Source organism: Carettochelys insculpta, chromosome 4 (genome assembly GCF_033958435.1).
Source record: "Carettochelys insculpta isolate YL-2023 chromosome 4, ASM3395843v1, whole genome shotgun sequence".
NCBI lineage: Eukaryota > Metazoa > Chordata > Testudines > Carettochelyidae > Carettochelys > Carettochelys insculpta.
The window spans coordinates 7,433,557-7,442,322 of record NC_134140.1 but is presented as its reverse complement, the minus strand read 5'-3'; positions in this window follow the sequence as shown (position 1 = coordinate 7,442,322).

The window sequence follows — 8,766 nt, the reverse complement described above, 5'->3', positions numbered from 1 at the left end:
CTGCAGCAGCAGTACCTTTAATTTTTTTTTTGCTGGGGGGAGGGGGTGTCCGTTGTTCTGGAAGGCTGCTCAGTGGGGGTCTGTGAAATTGAGGGTTTACTGCACACATAAACCTGTAGGGGAACACTTTAACCACCCTTGGATTTAAAAGTAGCCGTTCTACAAAAGGATCTTACCCCAAGATTACAGAGGGGAGCAGCTGAACTGGAATGCATTTGCAAGTTCCATACATTTAAATTAGGCCTTAACAGAGATCTCAGTTATCTTATGCATTACAAGGGCAATTTCCCTATCTGTGATATTCACAGTAGCGGCCCACACCTACTTAATTGAATTTGCTCCAGCTACTGTCCTAGTAGTCAAGTATCGGAGGGGTAGCCGTGTTAATCTGGATCTGTAACAGCAACGAAGGGTCCTGTGGCACCTTATAGACTAACAGAAAAGTTTTGAGCATGAGCTTTCGTGAGCACAGACTCACTTCATCAGATGCTGGTCTTGGAAATCTGCAGGGCCAGGTATAAATAAGCCAGAACAAGGGTGGGGATAACAAGGTTAGCCCTGCAAATTCGACGCCCTCAGCTCAGGCTTAAACAAAGACTGTGAATGGCTGGCTAAATACAGAAGCAGCTTCCCCTCCCTTGGTGTTCACACCTCCAGATCAACTGCCGTAGTAAGCCTCACCCTTGCTGACTGAGCTAACCTTGTTATCCCCACCCTTGCTCTGGCTTATTTATACCTGGCCCTGCAGATTTCCAAGACCAGCATCTGATGAAGTGAGTCTGTGCTCACGAAAGCTCATGCTCAAAACTTTTCTTTTAGTCTATAAGGTGCCACAGGACCCTTCGTTGCTATCCTAGTAGTGACAGGTAACCCCCCTTTTCCCCTCCTTCCTTTCCCATCCCCGTTATATAAACCCTGGATTCAAATGGTTTACTCCAATAAACTGAAGAAGCGGAAACAGAGAGGGAGACGTGCTAGTCTATACACTCTCAAAACAAAAAGTAGTCAAGTAGCACTTTAAAGACTAGCAAAGAAGTGGGTCTGTCCCACGAAAGCTCATCACCTAATAAATTATTTTGCTAGTCTTTAAAGTGCTACTTGACTGCTTTTTGTTTTGAAGAAGTGGGTTCTACCCACAAAAACTAATAAATTTGTCAGTCTTTAAGGTGCTCCAGGACTGCTTGATATCTCTCTCAGGGACCATCTAGATCAGTGTTTCTTAGATTTTTTGAGCCCACAGAACACCAAACAATATTTTTAGGCAAATTTGTCAGACCAAAAAGAAAAAAAACCCCAAAAACAAAAAAACAAACCAACAACCAAACAACATATACGGCAAAAAATAAAATGAAAGGAATTTACCGGGTATCACAGCAATGAAGAAGTAACATTGTATCTGGCTTTAATAACAGAAAATATAGACCATCAGTGTATTTTTCCAAATGCTTGCAGCACACCTGCAATTTGGTCATGGAACATCAGTGTTCCACGGAACATAGTTTAAGAAACACTGCTCGAGATGATACTGAGTCCCACCTTGAGGGCGGGGGACTGGACCTGATGACCTTTGGAAGTCCCTTCCAGTCCTTGTATTCTATGATTTGCTACGCCTGCAGAGCATGGGAGGGAGGGAGACGTTGCAGAGAGAATCAAGAAAACAGAAACAATAGAAGTAAAGGAAAAGCAGCTTTGGGCTCTTCAAGGAAAAAGCTCTTACTAAAACTGCCCGGGAAGCACAGCACATGCCTGTTAAGTGAAGCATTGACCATTTTCTGCCACTCACAGACATCTGGGCAGAAGGGAAGCTGCAGGCTCAGAGCACATCCTGGTGGAAAAGCCCTGGGCCAGCAAAGCAAGACACAGCAGAGTTTGTTTAAAAAAAAAAAAACAAAAAAAACCCGGGTTCCATTAAGTGCATGCCAGCCCTGGCTGCTGGGTGGGAGCAGCACTCCGTGGAAGCAAGTGCAGTTTGAGCAGAAGCCAATATATGTAAATGAAAATAATTTCACTCAGCTGCAATTGGTATTGCCACATTTCTGTTCTCACTGGACATACCAGGTCCACCTGACTCAGCCTCTCACTGACGCTTCAGATTAAAACCAGTTTGGCCTTTTATCAGTTTGTTTAAGGGCATGTCCACACAGCAGTGATATTCCGAAATAAGCTAGTCTGGAAGAGCTATTCCAGAACACTTTATTTCGAAATAGAGCTGCTACACACAAAATGCATTTCAAAATAGCCCTTAGAGATTTCAAAATGCAGTATGTGTGCACAATAGCACCTGCACTAGAACCCTGGCTCATGTGGAGGTTGCATTCTTGCAACCCTGCGTAAGTCAAATTTCCCACGTAACAGAGGGGAGCCAGGAAACTGATGAGGGCAGCCTGGCACCTGGTCTCCCACCCCTGGCAGGAGCTGGGAATCAGGCTACTGGCTGGTTCACAGCTCCTTGCCACTCTGGGACCCAGGCATGGCTTCTCCCCAGCTTCCCCCAGTTGGTGTAGCCAGGCTGGAGCACTTTCGATTTGCACTTAACTCGTATTAATGTGAGTTAAGCGCAAATTGAAACTGTGCGTACCGGGAGATTACCCCTCGTTCTGCTGTGTGTCACTGCTGAAAACAGTTTCTCTCCATCCCTTTTAGCGCTTCCCTTCAGGAAACTGAAGGCTGCTATTAAATAGGCCCTCAGTCTTCTCTTCTGCAAACTAAATAAGTCCAAATCCCTCAGCCGCTCCTCATAGGTTATGTGCTCCAGCCCCTTAGTCATTTTTGTTGCCCTCTGCTGAACCTGCTCCAGCACATCCACATCCTTTTTATACTGGAGGGCCCAAAATTGTACACAATATTCCAGATGTGGCCTCACCAGTGCCGAATAGAGGGGAACAACCACCTCTCTAGATCTGCTCAAAATGCTCCTCCTAATGCACCCCAATATGCCATTGGGGTTCCCTGTTAGAATGTGAAGGTTTTTAATGGCTTCACAGGCCCTACGCTTGTCTGGAGAGGTGGGGGAAGATGGTGCAGGTTTGGTTCCATAATGAGAACAGGAGAAGGGCTCCTCGAGCTCATTAACAGGTGTGCATTAAACCTCCACGACCAGCAGAGATAAATCAGTCAAATGAACAAAACTCTGATTTCTCCACCTTCCATCGCAGCCAGGCATTTCACATCATGTGACTGAGGCTGTGCCTGCTACCTTACTTTACCCCAGGAAGGAATCAGTGTATGGGTAATGCAGTGGGGACTCCACTCTTTTTCTGCTTGAATGTGCTGTTGCTGCAGCTTATTGTTACCCAGGTGTGCTAGTGAGCGGCAGATTAGCTGGGGATCTGTTGCCGTTTCCCAGGAAATGAGCCTGGACACAGGACTGGAAAGGACATCCAAAGTCCAGTCCCCAAGTCACAGGTAACCCCATCCTCCCATTCCTAAACCAGTGAAGCTCCATCTTAAAACTGCATGGGCCCAGTCCTCACCCAGCCAACATGCAGCATGGTTTTTGCTAGGTACAGGAATGCAGAAAGGTCACTTTGGAGCCGGAAAGAATCCCACCGCACTTTGCCCACACCAATAACAGATCTGCAACACTGGCTCAAGTCAGGGAAAAGTCACGGTGCCGCTAGCATACAAAGGGTAGAGTGGCCACACTGCAGCTGTGCCAAAGGGCAGTCACTTGCTACAGCAATGGATGCGATCTTTATCACTCCCCTAGAACAGAGGTTGATGGAAGAATTTGCCCAGCAACCTGGCAATGTTTATACCGGGGCTTAACTATGTAGCTCAGGAGGGGGCGGGTGTCAGGCTCTCTCGCCCGAGCGATGTAGCTAGCTCAACCTATGTTTTAGGTGTACACCACCTGTAAACCAGACTCATTTGCATTGTTAAAATATAACCGAAAGTGACACTTACTAGTCATGCACCACGGATCCCTTTGTTCACGGTTGAAGTACAGCCATCATGGGGGTCGGAGTAAAACAGCAGTGGTGTAACAGCACCCGGCAACACCACCCAGGGAGTTCAGGGCAGACAGGGAAGATGACAAGCAGGAGCTTTTTGATTCAGACTACTAAACGCTCAGTGGGTCTGAACTACACTCACACAGCGCAGAGGTGAGCAGCATTCACACTGCATTAACCACACGCTCGAAGAGCTACTGCAGTATGTGACGGGGCGGCGTACAAACCCCTTCTTTCTATTTATTCCCTGCTCAGCGAGAAAGACACCATCCTACAGCTGCTATTTTAGTTGTATCTCAGTGGGGAGGGGGAAGTTCCCGGGGAGACAATGAACACCTGGTCCTAGTGAAGCTCCAGCTGGAAGGTGTAATTTAGCCAGGTGACCAGGACAACCACCAAGTCCACCAACACCAGTTCTGGGCCCTAGGGCAGAACAGGCAATGGGTCTCTAGAACTGCACAAGACCTTCCTACACAGAAGAATTGTGCCTGACATTTGGCTGGTGCCCAGGGAGCAGGACAGGGTGAGGAGGTACTTACTGTGGGAGGCTTCTGAAAGCAGCTGGCACACCACTCTAGGAGCAGGTTCTAGACAGTGGGCCCTGCTGTCCGCAGGCACCTCCCACCAGCTCCTGTTGGCTGCAGTCCCTGGCCTATGGGAGCAGCAGAGTCGGTGCTCAGGATGGAAGGGGCAGTGCACGGAGAGCCTCACCCCACGGCCACAGTGCTGTGCCAGCTGCTTCTGGGAGCTGCCCAGAACGATGGCAGGCAGGAAACGTCCTTGTCCCACCCCCTCCCCCCAGCCTCCATCCCTGCAGTGCTGGCTATAGCCAGGGGCTGCCAGGCCCGTTTAAATTACCCAGGCTCCTCAGTCACTGCCATCTTTGCCCCATAGCTGCTCCATCAGCAGTTCCGGTTTTACAGGTCTTGATTCAGCAAGACAAGGGGCGGGGGTAAGCTAATATCTTCTACTGGCTCAGCCGCTCATGGTGAGAGAGGCAATTTTGTTTCTCTAACACCTGGGGGCCAGCACAGCTACCACTACCCTGCACGCAGCAATGGGAGGTGTCTAATTTTGATTTCAGCAACACATCGAAGGATGTGATAAAGTCATAATGACTTCACTGGGACTTCAGGCTAAATACACCTTACATGCTTTGCTGAACTGAGCTGGAATGAAGCATTAAGTGAACAAGGCCACAGCGTCTGGCCCCTGCTGCCACACCAGGTTTTATAATCATTCTGCTCCCTTTTTGTCCAGTGAAGCTTATTATACAGGGTGAATCTCTCTTATCTGGCACCCTCAGGACCTGACCGGTGCCGAATGAGAGAATTTGCCAGATCCCAGGAGGTCAATACTCCATGTTCTACCACGTTACCAACACTTCCACTGCTTACTGGGCTCTTAGAAGACATTTAGGGGTAAACTGCAACTAAATGTCAGAACAGCACACTGAGAGAGAGCCAGGACTGGTTGCTGAAAACAAGTCCTATGGGATCACGAGGAACTTGGCCCCAGTCATGACAAGCAGTGGTCCAGCTAACTCAAATCATGACATATTATGGATGTGGCCAGATGAGAGTGTGCCGGATCAGAGAGGTTCAGCCTGTAGTTTGGTTCAGTGTAGACTGGGCGCTGAATGTACCAAAGATGTCCCCAGCTCCAAATGAGCTACTAGCTAAGAGCTTGTCTACACTACGGCGTGAATCCAGGCTTCAGGCAGGATGTGACTTGAAAACTGGGTAACAATCATACCTGACTGACTCCATGTGTGGATGCTCTTACTTCCAAATAAGAGTGCCTTTTGCCGAAGCAGGTTAAACCACTGTGGATTAAGCTAGTTCAGAATTACGTGTTCTTATTCTTCAGTTACAATATCCATACACGGAGTCAGTGAGGAATCATGCCCCATGCAGACGAGCCTAAGACAGGAAGGAGGGGCCAGTGGTTAGGATACCAGAGCTTTGGAATCCTCAGCTCACCTCTGTTCCACCTGGGCTTTGTGACCTTGTGCGTGTCATTGTGTTGCTCTGCCCCCCAGAGCCCCATCTCGAATCTCATGGGGGCAGAGGGTGGGTAAAGCCGAAGACTGTGAGGTGCTGAGATACCTTGGCAGTGGCTGTCCTAGACTGACCTAAGACAGAGACAACAGGCTGAAGTGGAAAGCCCGAGGGGGCGATTCTGCTTTTATTTTAATGCTGCTTGAGAGCACTGACAAAGAAACTGGTTTGTAGCAGGGCACCATGAGATATTCTAACCAGTTCAAGCAGTGCCCATGATCAACTAGACGCCGTGCATACACAGGACTGCTAGCACTGCCCTCCAGGGTTCAGCGTAAGGGGACAAGGACCAAACACACCATCAGAAAAATATTAAACAACTAGCAGAGAATGGAATGGCGAGAAGATGGTGATCTGGAGAACTGGGATGCAAGGGGGCAGTTTGGATAAACTTCTGAGGGAAGCTGCCTTTCACTAGGTGTTAGTACAGCTGCTGGTGCCAGGGTCCCCTGATCTGCGCTGGCCTCACCATAATTTGAATAATGAAAGTAGAGGGGAAAAAATGAGCACATGTTCGGTGTCAGTGATGGAATGCAGGGCTCAGGGGAATGAGACCCCATAAGTAGATCCTATCGGGGTGGGGCACTGGAGGGCCATTTGGTCCGGGCCTCCGGCGACAAAAGGGGTCTCACATTCTGACATTTTCCTACCGACGCATTTGAATTTATTAGACACCTTTCAGTTATTTTTGACAGAGACAACAAAAGAAGCTGCCAAAAATTGTTGGAAATCATTGTGGGACTTCAGGCCTCTGCCAATTTTTCCGTCACATCCGAGTTTTCATGTGGGTGCCTGAAGACTGGAATAGTTTCAGTGATTAGTGATTCTATGTGAGAAAATGCTGTTTACTCTCTACGCATAGTTTAAAGGTTTTGAAAGTCCTAATTAATTCTGTTATGGTAAAGTGATTTTGCTTGGTCTGAGGGAGAGTGTAACCTTTAAATTAGATGTTTATCTCCGCATAGAAAATTTTTGTATTCCTATTTTTAGTGATGTGTCTTTGTATGCAATAACCCTGTTAGGCTTAACATTAAGCTATCTTTTTGTCCAGCCTTAGCTTCAGCTTTACAGGATTTTTGATGATAACGAACTTTTAATTCTAGTTGTTTAATTAACTTTTTATGTTATCCGGCAATCACCCAATATTCATATTCATAACGTTAACACACCAGTTATTAGAGGACTTTAATAATGGGAACATGATAGATGATGAAGTTTCAAGCCTTTGAAATAAGGCTGTAAGGGCCCTAGTAAATAACACCCTCAAACTGTTATTGTATAATACTCACTGTAGAGTACATATTATTAGAATTGTGTATAACGAATTGCCTTTAGAAAATTAATTTATTGCATGTTGATTTTTTTTTAAAAGAGACCCTTTATAAAAATGGGGAAATGGCCCATAGACCAGATGTTGCATTACACACGGGAAGCTGCCTGCTGCACAAATAGGCAGATGGCACCCTGGACCGTGTTATGTGTAAGACAAGCAAAGGGGTTATTCCACTTGAGGCAGCCGAGAACAGATGTAATTCAATTGCAGAGCTCCACTGTGGGCAGCTGACTAGAGAGAAGCCTGACAAATTAGAGATGCTCCTGAGATGAGAGAGAGAAATTAGCAGGAAGAGTCTGGGAAATACAACCTCCCATGGAAGATTAGTAAGAGCGGAGCTAGGAGAAAGGCAGAGGGGGATAAGTGACGGTCTCCTGCTCATCACACCATCTATTGTCTACAGCCAAGCCCTAAGATACAACTGGACCTGCTTCAATCCCTCAGATGGAAACAAACACCAACAGGATCTTTATCAAGTATTCTTAAAACTTAAATACCCACCTGGGGAAGTAAGGAAGCAGATTGACAGAACCAGATGAATAGCCAGAAGTCTCCTGGGACAGGCCCCAAAAGGAAAATAACAGACCACCACATCACTGACACCCTACAAGCTATCCTGCAGAATGATCCCTCACTCTCACAGACCTTGGGAAACGGACCAGTCCGTGCCTACAGGCAGCTGATGTGAGCTTAAGCAAACACTCACCTACAGCCACACAACATAGCACATAAACCCTAACCCAGGACCCTATCCCTGCAACAAACATGGTTGCCAACTCTGTCCAGATATCTATACAAGCAACACCATCCCAGGACCTAACCACATCAGACACACCATCGGGGCTGAAACACCTGCACATCCATCTCTGTAGAATAAGGCATGTACAGGTTGAACCTCTCTAGTCCAGCATGCTCTCATCCAGCAATATCTGTAATCCGGCATGAGTTTAGTTAACCAGATGACCACTTATGAGTGTGGCCCAGTTTCCCGGAGTCCCATAAAGTTTGTTTGCAGCCATAAGTCCTGTCTCTCAGTGTTCTGTGCTGCTAGTTAGCTGTAATTTACCCCGGATGTCTTCTAAGAGCCCCGTAAGCAGCAGAAGTGTTGGTAACACTGCTAGACAATATTGCCCTCCCGTGGACTGGCAAATTCCGCTCGTTTGGCACCTGTGAGGTCCTGAGTGTGCCAGCCTACAGAGGGTCAACCTGTTCCATGCCAACGTGAATGTGGATGTTTGGTAGCATTCTGATTGCCTATGGATTCTGAAGCCAATTCTCTTTCAGGGGTTGACTCTTTCCTGCACAAAGGAAAGAAAAATCTATTTCGCTTCCAGGACTGTATGTTCTTTTCAGCACAGTGGTGTTTTCTACTACCTTGGCATAAAGGACTAAAACTACAGCTTGCTGTAAGCAGACGTTG